Genomic DNA, 15,489 nt, shown 5'->3' with positions numbered 1-15,489 from the left:
CTTCAGGCTTTTAATTTGATTTTTAAATCCTTCTATGTATAAGAAAAAATAAGCCAAATACATATTTTGCTGAACACAAATCCTGAGAGTATGATTAAAATGGAATACAGTATAAATTATATAATGTAAATTGTATTAAATATTTGTTGAGCTGAATTGAACTTTCATTCACTAAGCCTTCACTGAATATTTTAACTAAGGAAGGAAAAGGGAAAGAGAGAAAAATTATCAATGTTGTTTGAAATCTTACTAGAAGGAAGGAAACATTTATTGAATACCTACTATATGCCAGATATCCTGGTAAGCATTATTTTTTTCAAATATTGTCTCCTTTGATCCTCAGATAAACCAACTTCAAATCTTAGTTCTGATACAACTTTTGTGACTTTAGGCAAGTAAAATCATTTAAATGTTTTCTGGGCCTCATTTTCCTTATCAGTAAAATGTAAAAGGCTGTACTAGCTGATCTCTATTTAATTCTGAGTTTTCATGTTTTCATGACACAGAAATTGTCTTTATAACACAAAAATGAGTATATTCAAAATATGCCTAAAGATTTCATTAGAGGCTCAGAAACTGATAAGCAACATAGAGTAATAAAATGAATACTGGACTTAAGTGTGAGAACACATAAATTTGAATTGTAAAATTTGTAAAATGAAGGCCAAGTTTGAGCACATTCCAGTTTGAGCACATATTGTGACCCTCTATAGGTCTCCAATTTATCATGTTTATGAATGTAATATATGTGGAACTATAAAACAATATGTAAACGCAAAGTAGTATTGTCATTACTGATAAAGATTTCTGAAAACTAAGATGAGCACATAGTTCAAAAACACAACTGAACTTTCTTATAATGTGAAGAAATGTCGAGGTGACTAATTCAGCTCAATTTTACTACTGCTTTCCAAGCACTTCCTACACTCAATAAATTTTTGCTGGTGATGATAACAGTGCCAGGTCAGTTTATAGGGAATATTCAACAGGCAATGGCCTCTGTTCTTTGCCAAGAGGAAGAAAGAAAAATAACACTGAATGGCCTGGGTTCAGCTATGAGTTCTGCTTACTTATTACCCTGGTGATCCAAGGCCATCATCTCTTAAGATCTCCTCCAACTCTATTCTACAATAAATCTCCTTCCTTCAGTCATTTTTAAATTTTCATATATAATTTTAGCTCTTGATTTTCTCCCAGAATAAAAAGCTATATATTTACTTTCTCATCTAAGACAAAAAAAAAAAAAAAAAAAAAAAAAATCAGATTTCCTTTAAGACCACATAAAGTAAATAAACCACTCAACTAATTACCCTCTGCTGAGTTTTTAAACTTCTTATACCATATTGGGCCACCATTTCAACAGCTTTTTGTTTTTGACAGAACAGAATAACTAGGTCACTGGGTCCTAACCAGAGTCAAAAAATCATTAAAAGCCATTCAAAATTAAGTGAAATGTCAACAGTTTTTGAAAGTAGTCTACCAGTTATGCAAATGTGAAGCAAGCTGACCTAGAGATAGGCACAATAAACAAAACAATGAAGCTTATTAGAGAGTACCTGAGACTAGAAGAATCTACTTTAGTGAATCAGAGAGAAATACTGAACTAGTTTGAACTTCCCCCCAAGGGTTTGTGTCTCCCACTTACCCTAAGTTAGAGTCATCAATCCTATTGTTTCTGAATGCTCCCTCAATGTCTATGCATTTAGGCAGACCTACTTTCACTTGAAGAGGGGGAGGGGAGAGACCATTTTAGTTACTTAATACAGATTAGACTCCTATTAAGGGCATGAGATTGATGACCTTTACGGCAGAAATGACAGTACTGAATGGAAAAAAAAAAAAAAAAAAGACTTTTAAACTGACTTTTCATATAAAGTTTTTACTGTTTTATACTTAAAAAGGACATTTCTTCTCAACAAGCAGAATGTAAACCTTAAAAATATACTCCTTATATCATAATACACTGAAGTAGTGGCAAGAGTATATATTAATATTACTTCATGTGTGTACCATCTATTGTCTCATATTTCTGTTCTTATATTTAAAGCTCTTTTATGAATAGTTGAAGATGAAGTCATAAGATTTCCACATGTTTAGCTATATTGCCTGATATAAATAACTGATATCCTTAAATTATGGTGTGCTAAAGTTCACAACATTGGGGGTGGGGGGAGGAACTTATTCTTCTCCTGTCTCCATTTAAATTAGTAAATCATGCAACATGGTGAAGTCAATAGTACAAAATTACAACTCACATTTATTATTAAGAATGTGCTGTTCTATTTTTTTTTACATTACTAAATGACACCCATTACAGTTCTTTATATTTAGATTCTTCTTTGAAATATCTTTTGTAAATCTTTATGAAAGTATGTATTGTATTAAGTAGAAGCTATTTGTTTGGTTTTTTAAAAGTACACTCAAATTTTTACATATTTTTCCTCTACCCTCAACCAAAAAACAACAATCACCACCACCAATCTATTAATATTTATTGCATACTGACTGGTTTTATGAAACCAGTGCTTTCAATTAGTGGGAAGAAGAAATGTAAAGAAATTGCTTAATTAGACACTGTTTAGATTAAAATAAGTAATCTGGTAACTTCAGTCACTTACACACTTTAATTGAGTTTTTTGTTTGTTTGTTTGTTTGTTTTTTAATTTCACGTTGAGACTACGTAGAGAATCTGCTTTCTTACATCAAAAAACCCTAGTGCCTGAATGGACAATATAACAGCTTGACTTGGACAAAAATTACTTCTCTCAACATCTTTAATTATATTTTGTAGAGGTTTCAAATTAAAAGAAGTATTCCTGAAATTCTGGTTGTCAAAATTCATGAGATGATTAAGGCATCATAAAGCAAAAAGTACAAAAGATTCAACTTGGCAAATATCTTCAAGTAAATTAGTAAGACTTTGATCTAGTATCTCCATTAACTCTAGAGATTTACTACTCTAAGCTTGTAATCAAAAAGCTATCATCACCACATAAATGTGACTATCTTGACTGAAAATCAGAAGCATATATATATATATATATATATATATATATATATATATATATATATATATATATATATATATATATATATATATACATACATATATACATATATATATATATATACACACACACACACACACACACACACATAGAAACCTGTGCTAAATAGGGATACCATCAGATGGGATAGTCAATTGAAAGTGATAATGTATCATTTTACCTGGTCAATTTGAACTTTCCCAAGCTTATAAAAAGGAAATCCTTTCTGCTATATTCCAGACTACTAATGGCCCCGATTGATGGTAGTTACCACAAGACTCCTCTTCTCAGTGAAATTACATTTGTGGAGCTAAAAGGGTCTTCAACTTATCTTTTATTTTGTCCCCAATTTTCAACAAGACATGTAACTCTTATTAGAATACATTCTAGGACCCATTCACCAAAGCCTTTAAGCAATCTTTTTTCAGCTAAAATTCCCAAATTGCTAATAGCAACTTCACAAAAGACAGATATGAGCATTACCATAACCTAAAAAATCTCTCTGCATTGGAGGTTTCAAAAGTCTAGGCAAAATTTTTCAAAGAAATAGCACTTGTGATTTAGATGGTACTGCTTTCATCTGATGATTTCTTATATGAATCCAACTTTAAAAAGTACCTATTCAGAAACTATATGCAATTCTTTTCCTTTGAAACTGTATAGCCTGTTGGTCCTGATGACCTCATTGCATTTAGTTTTCTTCTTGGATGTTTTGCAACATCCTTTAGCCAACATTCTGATAACCAGCATTTTTAACTAACAGTCTGACCTAATTTATACAAAGAATTTCTTAGCCACTAGCTTTTCTTTCTTCCACATAAAGGACTATAATGAAAAAATAACTAATTCTTTGGGGAGGGGGTGAGACAGGAGGAGGTTCCTAATAAAGTTTTATGAAACATATCAAAGAAATGCACAGACCTCCACCTGCTGATTCTTATGCTGTCTCTCCAAAGATCAAAGATACCACCACCATTACCATTTTGTCCAGAAAAAGACAGTATAATTGAGTACTACTATTCCTAAGGAATCATTGGGAACAGTGAAGAGATGAGCACTGAACTGCAAGTAAAGAAATCAATATCCTGGAAGCAGTTCTGCTAGTTTTATGAAAATTATTCAGGTTCTAACAAATTTATGAACCCTTTTTCAATTAAGCAAATCATAATAGTCAGTTTGGAGGAAAATGAAGTTATAGATTTAATAAGCAACACCAAAGCCCCAGTCAGTTTTCATGAAGACTATAGCATTAAAAGTTTACTAGAGATGAAGCTACTTCAGTAGCAATCTTACAAGACCAAAAAAGTCAGCACATTCCTTTGAAGGCTAGCAAGAAATATATTATTCCAATTCTTGAGAAAGCTTGAAAACTGTATAAGTAGGTTAAAAAAATGGAAAAATGGCAAATATTTGAAAAAGAAACTCACCATTGGTTATGAAAGTGAAATTTGGGGTGTTCAAGGTATATTTCTAATATTCAGGGGTAAGCATCATGGAAAACCACTACTGTAAGTGTCCCATGAAAGTATCTATTGTCCCTATCATTGATAGATAAGATTGGTCTGGAAGAACCAGAGATGTGACTTATGAAGTACTTACATCTATTCATTAAATATGTGTTGAATTTTTATTATGTGAATAACATAATGCCTCATAATGATGGCATGCCTCAAGTACATAAGCATTTTATTTATGCACACACCATTATTTGGCCCCATATGACTAACTTTCATAAGAATTCTTATGGCCCAAGTCACAAAATTAGAGTACTCTTTTCATTATAACATATACATAATGCTTAATTTAGCTGCTTATTTTGTACATATAGATAGAGGTCTGTATACCTAATGTAATTAGAATTATAAATACACCAAAAAAGTAGATATGTGTGAGCATAAAGCAGGAACTTAGTGAATGTTTACTGACTGACTACGTTCAGTGTATCATTTGAGGGTTTGTTTGATATTTACCTAAACATCCTATCTAAACAGTTAATTACTCAAAGAAAGGGATGAACTTCTTCATTACAACAAAACTTTTTGATGAAGATAATTATTCAAAGAATAAGTTTAATTTAAGTAGGACAAGATAGCTACTCAGTAATTAAATGTAAACATGACTAAATAAATACACAGTTCAAAGATTAAATAGCATTTATCCATAGTTTGGGGGTTTTTTTCCCCTTTTTGGAGTGATAATAGAAGAGTGGTTAAGGGCATTAAATTTTACAAATACTTCATTTCAAACCACTTAATTTCAAAACTAATCCTCCTTGTTCCATATTTTCTTAACATTTCAAAAATTAAACATGTATATGTGTTTATTTTCCTATCTATTAATTTATTTCAGACCCAGACTTGTGACTTCACTAGTATAGATAACTTTTCAAGAGGAAACTGTATCCTTCAATGTAGATGAGTAACCCCTTTTAAATTTACAATCTTAAAGAGTTAGGGGAGAGGATGGGTTGACAGTGGGATTAAGCAACTTACTTATGACCATACAGTCAGTAACTATCAAACGAAACGTCTTCCAGAATCTAGATCTGAGATTTTATATCTATTATATTATCAGTCTCATACCTACATCAGAGAATATTTTTCTCTAATATCAGAAGAAATGCTTAAAAAAAAAAGATATATTGCTACTGTTGACATTCATTAATAAGCTACATAAATTGATATTAATCCCTGCTGTAAATAAATGAAAATTCAACATCAAAGGGTTTAAAGGAAGGAAACTATATTTATTCCAGCAACTACAATTCGTCTTATGTGAAAATAGGCTATATTCCAAATCCAGGCTCCTACTTTCAAGATCTTAGGTAAGTGAAATATCAAAAGAAAAAAAAAAGCCAAATGATTAAATTAAGACCTATACTCTTGTGTCTGTTTTCCCCTAACCTCCAGAACCAGGGTTATAGTTTGTCTAAGAAAAGAGACGTTTTAATCAGAAAGCTTTAATTTATTATGATACAGAAGTGCCATCTGACCAGCAGATCCTAAGGCAATTGAATAAACATAAATTACAAATGACTTTAAAAGAAATAACCTAAGCTCTTAAGCCTCTTCAGATGCATATCCAATAGGGGACTGACCGAGTATAGAGTTTTAAATCATCTTTAAGCTAACAATTCACATATGAAATCTAACACTTTGGTTGATCATGTGGATTTGTGAAACTCTCAAGAGAATTTTTGGGTCCATAAACTAATGAAAGGATTAAGCTGATAACCGAATTTTTGCATTTTATTTGTACCAGGTACATTCATGAATGTAAATGTGTAGTATTTATGCACGTGTGTATTATGTATGCATATATGTACAAGTGTTTATATATACTACGTATATATAAGTATAAGCCACTGGAATATGAAAAGATAAATTGTATTTTTTCTGATAATAAAAATAAAAGATTTGAATGATTTCATATTCATTTCACTTGAATTTCAAAGTCTATTACTACTACAAGTCATCTTATTAAAGCAAATTAAGTTGTTTTGAAATATGATGGCTCCATAGGAAAAATAGTAAAATAAATCTTATATTTCTTTCACAACACATTAAGTTGGGAATGGGAAAAGAACAAGAATTTTTTATTGCATCTATTACGTGTCAGGTATTGTGCTACATGCCTTTCATAAATTGAAAAACATCCATATTTCAAAGGATCTATGATTTCAGGACTGTAGTATAACCCTTTACTTCTTCCATGAGACAGATCTCAAGTCCATCACTGGGAGATTGATTACTATGGGCAAAAAAAAAAAAAAAAAAAAAAAATCTACCATCTGGTGCCCAAACTCCTACAGATCATCTTCACACTCAACTAAGCAGAACTTCAAATGAAAGATACACAATCTATCTCAGGACCTTAAATTGAAGCTTCTCTAGTTTGGTGGGACCTGTCACATTATATTCTCTAAGAGAAGCTGACGAAATCCATGGTCACCTCCAAGTTATGATAAGGTAAAAACTTCTGGGAAGTTTCTTTGAAATAAACTATGTGCCTTACAAAAAGATTTTTGTTCTTTATTTCAGTAAACATTTCTAAAGTAGCTATTCATATTGAAATCTGGTATAAGCAAAGGTGTTGCTCTTCATTTAAAGGAAACTTTCTGGCAGAAAGAATAACTTTTCTGAATAAGGCTTTCCGATCTTTGAAGAACAGACTCCATTGAGAAGAAAGTGATGACAACCACATTTTGTGACAATCTCTAAAACAAAAAATATTAATGATAATGTTTATATCTGCAAATACTGCTTTTCTCTGAAGAAAATCTAAATTTGAACCTGTAAATAAATGCAACAGTTGAAAGCAGCTGCCTTCTGATTTTAAAGACATCTATTCTTTCTAATTCTCTTTCTACCCCTACCCCACCCCCAAAAAAACCATGCTACAAACAAAATAATTAATGAATAAGAAGCAAGTACACAAAATTATAATATTCCCAATTAAGTGGTCTACTTCTCATTAGTAAAATCACTTCAAATGTAAGTCATTTATAAAATGGAAAGTCTTTTCAGAAATGATCACCTAAAAATCTGCTCATTGTTGAATTCAAGATATAATCAAAGTTCACTCAGTTAAAATTTCTTAATTTATAAATTTAAAAATATAAATATACTACTATATAAGTCAGAAACTGGATTAATATATTATATACACAAGGTTCAACTTGTACCACCAATTTAAAGTATGTTTTCTGAAAAAAAATTATAAATTATAAAAACTTCTAAAATAAGAATTTAATATAAAGAATTAATGTTTGTATTCTGATGTGAAATTCTCACTTGCCAGTCTAGAAGGTATAGAATCTACATGGAGATCAGAAAGAACCCAAATCTTTTCTAAAGAAAGAAAACAGAATTCAGTCATTTCAATTGCAAAATAATTAAGAATCATCTTGCTTAGTCTAAACTCCAGATGTCACAAAAAGGTATCAATCAAATTATCATTATTAATTTAACTAAGATCTTAATGTTTATGAGTATGTCTTCATATCCCTTTTGGTAAGGCAACAAAATGTTATTCTCAGGGCAGAGAATTAAAAGCTGAAAGTCTTTATTACTTGTATGATAATATAAAACAAAGTTGTTTTTTTTCTGTCCTAATAAATACCATATCTTCTCATTGAAAAAAAAAAATGAGGTGAAAAGAGACAGTCTAATAATCTACAAAACATTTTCTTTTCCTTACCGGATTAATCAGAGTCTGGTCAAAATTAATTCATATATTGATGGATTCCACTAGATCTCTAGTAAAAAGATGCTTCAAAAACATCTCCTTAATGCCCAGGGCCTGAATTCATTCATTTGAATCCTACCAAAGTTACATTAAAATAATAAATTAAAATCTATTATGTTAATATTTAAATGGCTCCATGATAACAATTTGGCTTCTTCCAACAAAGGAGATTGCAAACTATCCACATCTCATCCAGTGATTCTTGCCCATGTCCTTCCATAAATCCTTAATAGAGTCTATACCCAATACTTTCCTATACCTCTTTTAATACTCATGAATTAAATGCACTTGTTACTTCTCTTACTATAAACCCAGAACACATTTTTTTCTAGTCATACATAGGATCATAGGATTTACATATGAAAGGGAAGTTAGAGATCATTTAGCCCAATCCTATCATTTTACTTATAAAGAAACTATTGGTTCCAAAGGAACTGCAGTTATATGAAACTCATCAAAAGAATTTCATGTAATCTCATGCAAGGGTGAAGAATACCATAGGACTATCCATTTGGTCCCATTAAAGTCCAAATTGTAATGCACAAACAAAAGTAACTTGGGAAATCTGTGAATTTTGAAAAAAAAATTTAATAAATATAATCCTTCTGCAATTGAAAGTATTTGTTATATGAGGAACCTTCCCCAAGATTGGAGTTCTGGCTCTATTAGCAATTGCCTCCTCCGACTTTCTCTTCCCCATTTTATTCTTGAGATGTGCACAGAGATCTCCAATCCTTTTTATAAATAACCATTTCATTTATGTCTTCTTTAAAGTACTTTTATTATTAATCTGCATCTGAATCATTCATGTTCAGCATCATTTGAGCCATTAGTCATTATAGAAAAAGACATATTTGTGTTTAAATGAAAATAGTGCAGGCAATTTAAATTAAAAAGAAAGGAAATGGTAAGAGACTAGCCAAAGATCAAAGTTGAAGTTGGTAATGTTTCTGAATCCTTATGTGTCAAATCCTTACACCCAAATCATTTTACTTTCTCATCTCCCAATTCACAAATCAACTTTTTTTTTGCTCTTCTATTCAAGGCCAATTACTGGACCTACCAGCAGTAGATATGTGACTTTGACAATGGACCCCACTTCTTCCTGGTCTCCCTAAGATTCCCTATCTTCAGTAATCAGAAGCAGCCTTCATGTCCCCACCAATTGCTAAAGTCACATTCTTTTTGTTCTATTCACTAAGTTCTTATTATTACTTGAAGGATATGTCTAGTTCTCAGCCATGTGAAATGCAGAAATGACATATCACATAACCTTTGGTCAAACCCACTTAATTAGTTTCTATTTAACACTTTATTATTTATCAAGTCACAGAATTGAAAAGCTGTAAGGAATTTGAGAGGACATCTAGTTTGACTCATGCCTGAACAAGGATTACCTTTATAAATTACCAACAAGAATTACCTCTATAACATGACCAACAAGTGCTTATTCAGGCTTTGCATTAAGACCTCCAGCAAGGGAAACCTAATAACTGTTTAGGCAGCCCATTCTGCTTTTAGACAGTAAACAAGTTGGAAAATTTTTCATCATGGTTAAATTTGTCTTTTTGCAATTTCCACATAGTTTTCCCCTTTGGGAACAGCCATAATAAGTATAATCACTCTTGTATGTCACCACATACCTCTTAAATCTTCTCTAGATTCTCACATTCTCAGTACCTTTAACTAGCACTCATATAATAATCATTTCAGACTCTTATCTTCCTGCTTCACTTAGGTAATTTCATCTCAAGCTTATCATTTTCCTTCTTCAAATTTAGTGCCCAGAACTAAACAAAATACTTCAGATGTGACCCAGCATATAGAGAAAAAAGAGAGACTATCAAAGGACATGATGACCCCTTCTAATGCAATCTAAGAGTGTGCCAGCATTTTTGGTAGCCGTATTATTAAAAGTCTAAGATCTTTACTGCTATCTAATCATGTCTTCTCTGTCTTATCCTTGAAGTCATTTTTTTTTATCTCAAATATTCATTTTTTTTATCTCAAGTATTAAGAATTTACATTAATCCTTATCAAATGTCATATTTGATTCAGCCCAATATCTTAATCTGTTGAAATCTTTTTGAATGTCAACTGTCAACCAACATGTTAGCTAACCCTCTAGCCTCGTGTCACTTGCATATTTGATGATGTTATCATTTTTTTTCCAAATCACTGATAAAAATGTTAAAGAGCATAAGACAAAGTAAAGATCCCTTAAGCAATCCATTGCAGACTCCCTTCCATCATCCCTGAATCCTCACTGACCTCTAGTATAGTCATACAGAATCCTATAATCAGAATTATAAAATATCAACATGACTTAAACATATAAAAAGCAGAAAGCAAAAGTTTCAACAAAGTGACAAAGAAAGGTCATTTCACAGTACTACCCAAATGCTCTTGACTAAATATCATGGATACTCACAAGTTAATCTTTCAAATTTTAGTTCTAATCCAAAAGTTTTTTTAAAAGATCACTTACTCAAGTATTTATTTAGTAAACCTACTATGATTATTAAACAAATTTGATTCACAATATGCTATTAGCAATATTCTTTTAGTAAGAATAAAAAACAATGTTTAAACAACTCAGTACAGCATAAATTTTGTGTGTGTGTGTGTGTGTTTGTGGTAGATTCCCTTGTCAAGGGTCCATAAAATAAGATATATGCATAGATTACAGAAGAAAAATTATATTAAAATACAGTTGTCAAAATATTTTTAAAATTAGTTTATGGTTTCTAGATTAAGATACCTTGCTGTAGGCCAAAAAAAAAAAAAAAAAAAAAAAAAAAAAAGTGTCAGCCAGCACTTTTTAAAAAATACCACCATAAATAAACTGGCAATAAAATAAGTGAACTCAAAATTCTCATCTAGTATATCAACAAAACTGTTTTTGTTGATAAAACAAAAGGCTAGTTCAACATAGTTAATAATTACATTTAAAGAATTATAATATATTGTATTACAAGAAACTTGAAAAAAATGTTCTTGCACATAGGAACACAGAAAAAAGTCCATAAATTATTTCAATAAGCAAAAGAGAGTTTGTAATGCTTTGTTAATTCTGGTCAAGATATAGGCAGCTGGGAAATAAAAACAATAATGATACTGTCTCTGACATCAGGGAGCTGACCTCAGAAGAAGAAAAAAAAAAATAAGGGAAAGATAAATTTCTCCAAAAAATTACCAAAAATATCCAGAACTCAAATTCTGATAGAAAAGTAATGATTGTGGCTTACTGAAATGAACTGACAACTTTGCTGTAAAAATAAAAACAAAAACAAAAAACTAGCTTGAAAATATGACTGCTATTCCTACAATATGAATTTAGAAAAGATTTGGAATCTCTCTGAACCTCAGTTTCCTAATCTATAAAATACTTGGGCTATCATCCTAAATAGGTTCAAAAGCGATGAGATATATACAAATGTCAGCTATCACTCAGCAAGAAGGAAATATATGCAGATAGTTTATAAAAATAGAAATATGAAGAAAATATATTTAACAGTAACATTACAAGTAAAAATTTACTTTATTGCCAAAATATTCTTCCTCATTTATTCTGCTCTCTTAAGAAAAATATCTAGAATTTGGACTTAAGTTCTCTCATGACAGGAAATTTGTCAAGTTCTCTAGCCACTCATGCTACACAGTAAAAATTAACTATACTATTTGGCACAATTCCAAATTCACTAGAACTAGATGAAGGAACATAGAATTATCCAGGTGTTCTTTAAAAATCTTTGTAAGTTTATATAATAATTGAGAAGAGATAAGACACATCACAGAACATATAATGTTAGAGATGAAAGGGGTTTTAAAAATCAACTCTGCCAACTTCTTTGTTTTAGATCTGAGGAATTTCAGATCCAAAGATTTTAAATGACTTGTCCTATTCATCAATCACAGAAAGTATCATAGGATAATGAAGAAAGTATCAGATTTGCAGACATTAGACCTATATTCAGACTCCATCTCTGCTACTTACCAGCTTTGTGACTTTGGCTAAGTTATTTAATTTATCTAAGCCTAAGTTTCTTTATCTATAAAATTAGGATAATAATACAATATTATTTTAAGAAAATGTTTTATAAACCTTAAGACACTATACAGTAATTACTATATAATATCATAGCTGGCACCAGAAACCCATGACACTGCTCCCCATCCCATGTGCCTTCCATATTCACACACCCTTATGATACAATGGAAATAACATTGTCTTTAGAGTTAGAGAATTGGGTTCATTATCTTCTTCTATGTTTAGTTTCTTGATGCTGGGCAAAACAATTAACCTTCCTGGGTCTGGATTACTCATCTATAAAATGAGCATAGCCTGTGAGATTCCTTCTACTTCTAAATGTATAACTGTGACTTATGACCCTCAGTCATGCTGTTTGTTGACTCTGCCAACTTTTACAGCTGCTTAAAAAGAAACCAAAGCAATTCATGTCATTTTATGGTTCTCATCTAAAGCACTTGGCTTCCATTTTTTTTAGTTCTTGTATACAGTAGCATCACAGAACAACAACAAAAAAAAATGTTGAATAAAGCGTTCATATTTTTTGAAGGCAAAGGACAGAGAGAAAGGAGAATATATATAGAATTCCCAGCAAACACTCATCAAAATCAGATTGCTTGTTTGCTCTGTTCTTTTTGGCAATTCCCTCTCAAAACCAATGGAAAGTTATTTGCCTACCTTTGTGTATTTGCCTGTCATCTGCCCTTTTAAAAGTAGCAGAAGTTACTTTGACACAAAAGAGCAAATTTTTCCTCAAGTTATCTTTCATTTCACTTTTACAGCTGAAGAATAACATTGATTGTAAGACTTGAAGTATAGACTAACTTATCCAGTCACTCACCATTCATTAGATTCCCCCCCCCCTTCACTCCTAAGGTTTTCTGTTATTATTTGGGGGGCTAATTTTTTTAAAGAAAGGATAAGTGGCAACTTCTAAGGAATAGATTATCTTTCCTGCTGTTGTTTTTTATTCTATACTTCCTTAAAGATTAGCAAAAGTTTCCACAAGCATATATTATGTCAAATACATAGATAGATAGATATTATATATATATATATGTGTGTGTGTGTGTGTGTATTAATTATTGATATGTGTTTATATGAATATATATGTATATTCTACTAAGTCAAAGAAAGTGATATTCATATATTGATGATTACCATTTTGTTCACCAGAAGAGAATCTGTTCTGGGAGCCGTTTGTGGTTTCTGGATCTGGAAGTTACTTGGGATTTAGTGACAGGTCCTTTTTGACTCCGTACTTGCCTGGAATCGGTTTTCCATTCTGCTACCTCTAAAGGATTTGAAAATACAATGAGTAGGTCTTCGTATGATATAGCTCTTTATCAGTTATTTCTGAGTAGCTAAATCAGACTTTAACTACCTTTCTTTATTCTTATTTTTTCTTATCCTCAAAAAAGTTAGATCTAATAAAATGAAAGGGATCTACAAGTTGACACAACCTCAATTCAATGGTTATTGGTTAAATATTCACCTCATGCTACAGCTCCATATTAGTAAGTAATCCTAATAGGTTTGGATCTTACAAAGGGCTTTTAGGAAAGTTTCTTATAGTATTTCATGTATTTATCAGCAGGATTTACTAGGAAGAATCCTGAACAAAGAATAAAAAGACAGGAATTCTGCTCCCAGTTTTACCACTAACTGTCTGAGTGATCTTGGAATAATTACTTACCTTTTCTCCAGTTTCCTCATCTACAAAATAAAAGAACTAGAGTAGCCTGATTACTTCTAGTTCTTTAAGACAATTCTTTGTGAAGTTATAGTTTCTATAATTATATCTTAAACATTCAAAGTCTTAAACATTCAAATGTTCTAGAAAATGAGTATACATTTACAAAAATGTCTAAAGAAATGTGAAGATGAAGACTTCTATGGCTTTGATTATAATATATACTATGTGTAATTATAATATGTACTATATATAGCATATACCATATATATAATAACATAACAAACATATGGCTATGATTACAAACACTGTTATGTAAGAATAAGTAAGCTCTATGTGGGAGCTACTTTAACTCCTTGGTGCCAAAAAATAAATGTAAATGTTAACTATTATCTTTAGTGAAATAAATGGCACTTTTCTGATTCCATTTAATTCAACAGCACAAATATTTATTAAATGCCTATTATGTACAAGGTCTTGTGATAGGCATTGGTAATAGAAAAAGAAAAACCAACCAGCCCCTACCCTCAAGGAATTTATAGTCTGTTTAGGAGACATACACAAGCAAATAAACACTGAATGTGTATAAAGTCATGTCAAGGGAAGGGAAATATTATTAACTGGAATGGGGATAGCACAGAAAAGACTTTTCATGAAAGGGTGGTGGCTCTTGGGCTATTCATTGAAAGAAGCTGGGGATTCTATGAGGCAGAAGTAAGGAGGAAGGGCCTTCCAGATACGGGGGGATCCAGTTATAAGAAATCATGGAAGTAGTAGATGGGATATCATGTATGGAGAAGACCAAGCAGGCCAGTTTGACTGGAATGGTAAGTGCCTGAGAAGCAATAATATGAAATAATACTGGAAAGGTAGGTGGGTGCCAGATTGTGAAAGGCTTTAAATGCCAAGCTGAGGCTTTTATATTTTCTCCAAGAGGCAATTGTTCAAGAAAATTAAAGTAGTTTCCAAAATTGCCTAACTCATCCTCCTGGAATATTTGAACACTTAGGGGATCTAATTTATGAATGTCAGAAACATACATTTCTATGTAGAAGAGCTAAACCTTTAGAGCTAAAAATGGACAAATTAAAAGACAAAACAAGAGATTCATGATGTAATGTACATGTATAGACATATCAAATTCCAAACATCAACCTGCAGAAACCTTGTTTCTCTGGGCAAATAACTAAAGCTACTTATTATTAATATTTTTTTTTGGTTTAAACAAAATTATGTGGAATGATATAGCAACCTATGGTCCCTAATTAAACTAAAAAATAACTGATAAGCAAAGTTCCTATAAAACCATTTGAATCTGACTCTCTTATTCACCAGAGCAACTTACTTTGACAATTTTTAATACTCCCACCAAAGTACTAGTCATATGAATTTGATATAGCATTTCTCCCAAGTTTACAATACTTACAATACTTACTACCAAGGGGTTAAGTACATCATCTAAATCTAACTAT

General features: G+C 31.3%; 1 protein-coding gene across 7 annotated transcripts in view; it reads right to left on the bottom strand.

The window, feature by feature from the left end:
- The window catches only part of ZNF516 (zinc finger protein 516), a 141,544-nt gene that overhangs the window by 114,186 nt on the left and 11,869 nt on the right, over positions 1–15,489 (bottom strand). For 3 of the 7 annotated variants that reach the window (XM_074273668.1, XM_074273686.1, XM_074273679.1), the window contains exon 2: positions 13,486–13,618. The exons of the other annotated variants lie outside the window; for them this stretch is intronic. The gene's annotated coding sequence lies outside the window, so the exon portion shown is untranslated. The remainder of the gene's footprint in view (positions 1–13,485; positions 13,619–15,489) is intronic. 7 annotated transcript variants of the gene reach the window in all.

Source organism: Sminthopsis crassicaudata, chromosome 1 (assembly GCF_048593235.1).
Source record: "Sminthopsis crassicaudata isolate SCR6 chromosome 1, ASM4859323v1, whole genome shotgun sequence".
NCBI classification, from domain to species: domain Eukaryota; kingdom Metazoa; phylum Chordata; class Mammalia; order Dasyuromorphia; family Dasyuridae; genus Sminthopsis; species Sminthopsis crassicaudata.
Note: the sequence above shows the minus strand (reverse complement) of the source record. Positions and strands in the feature narration are given on the sequence as shown.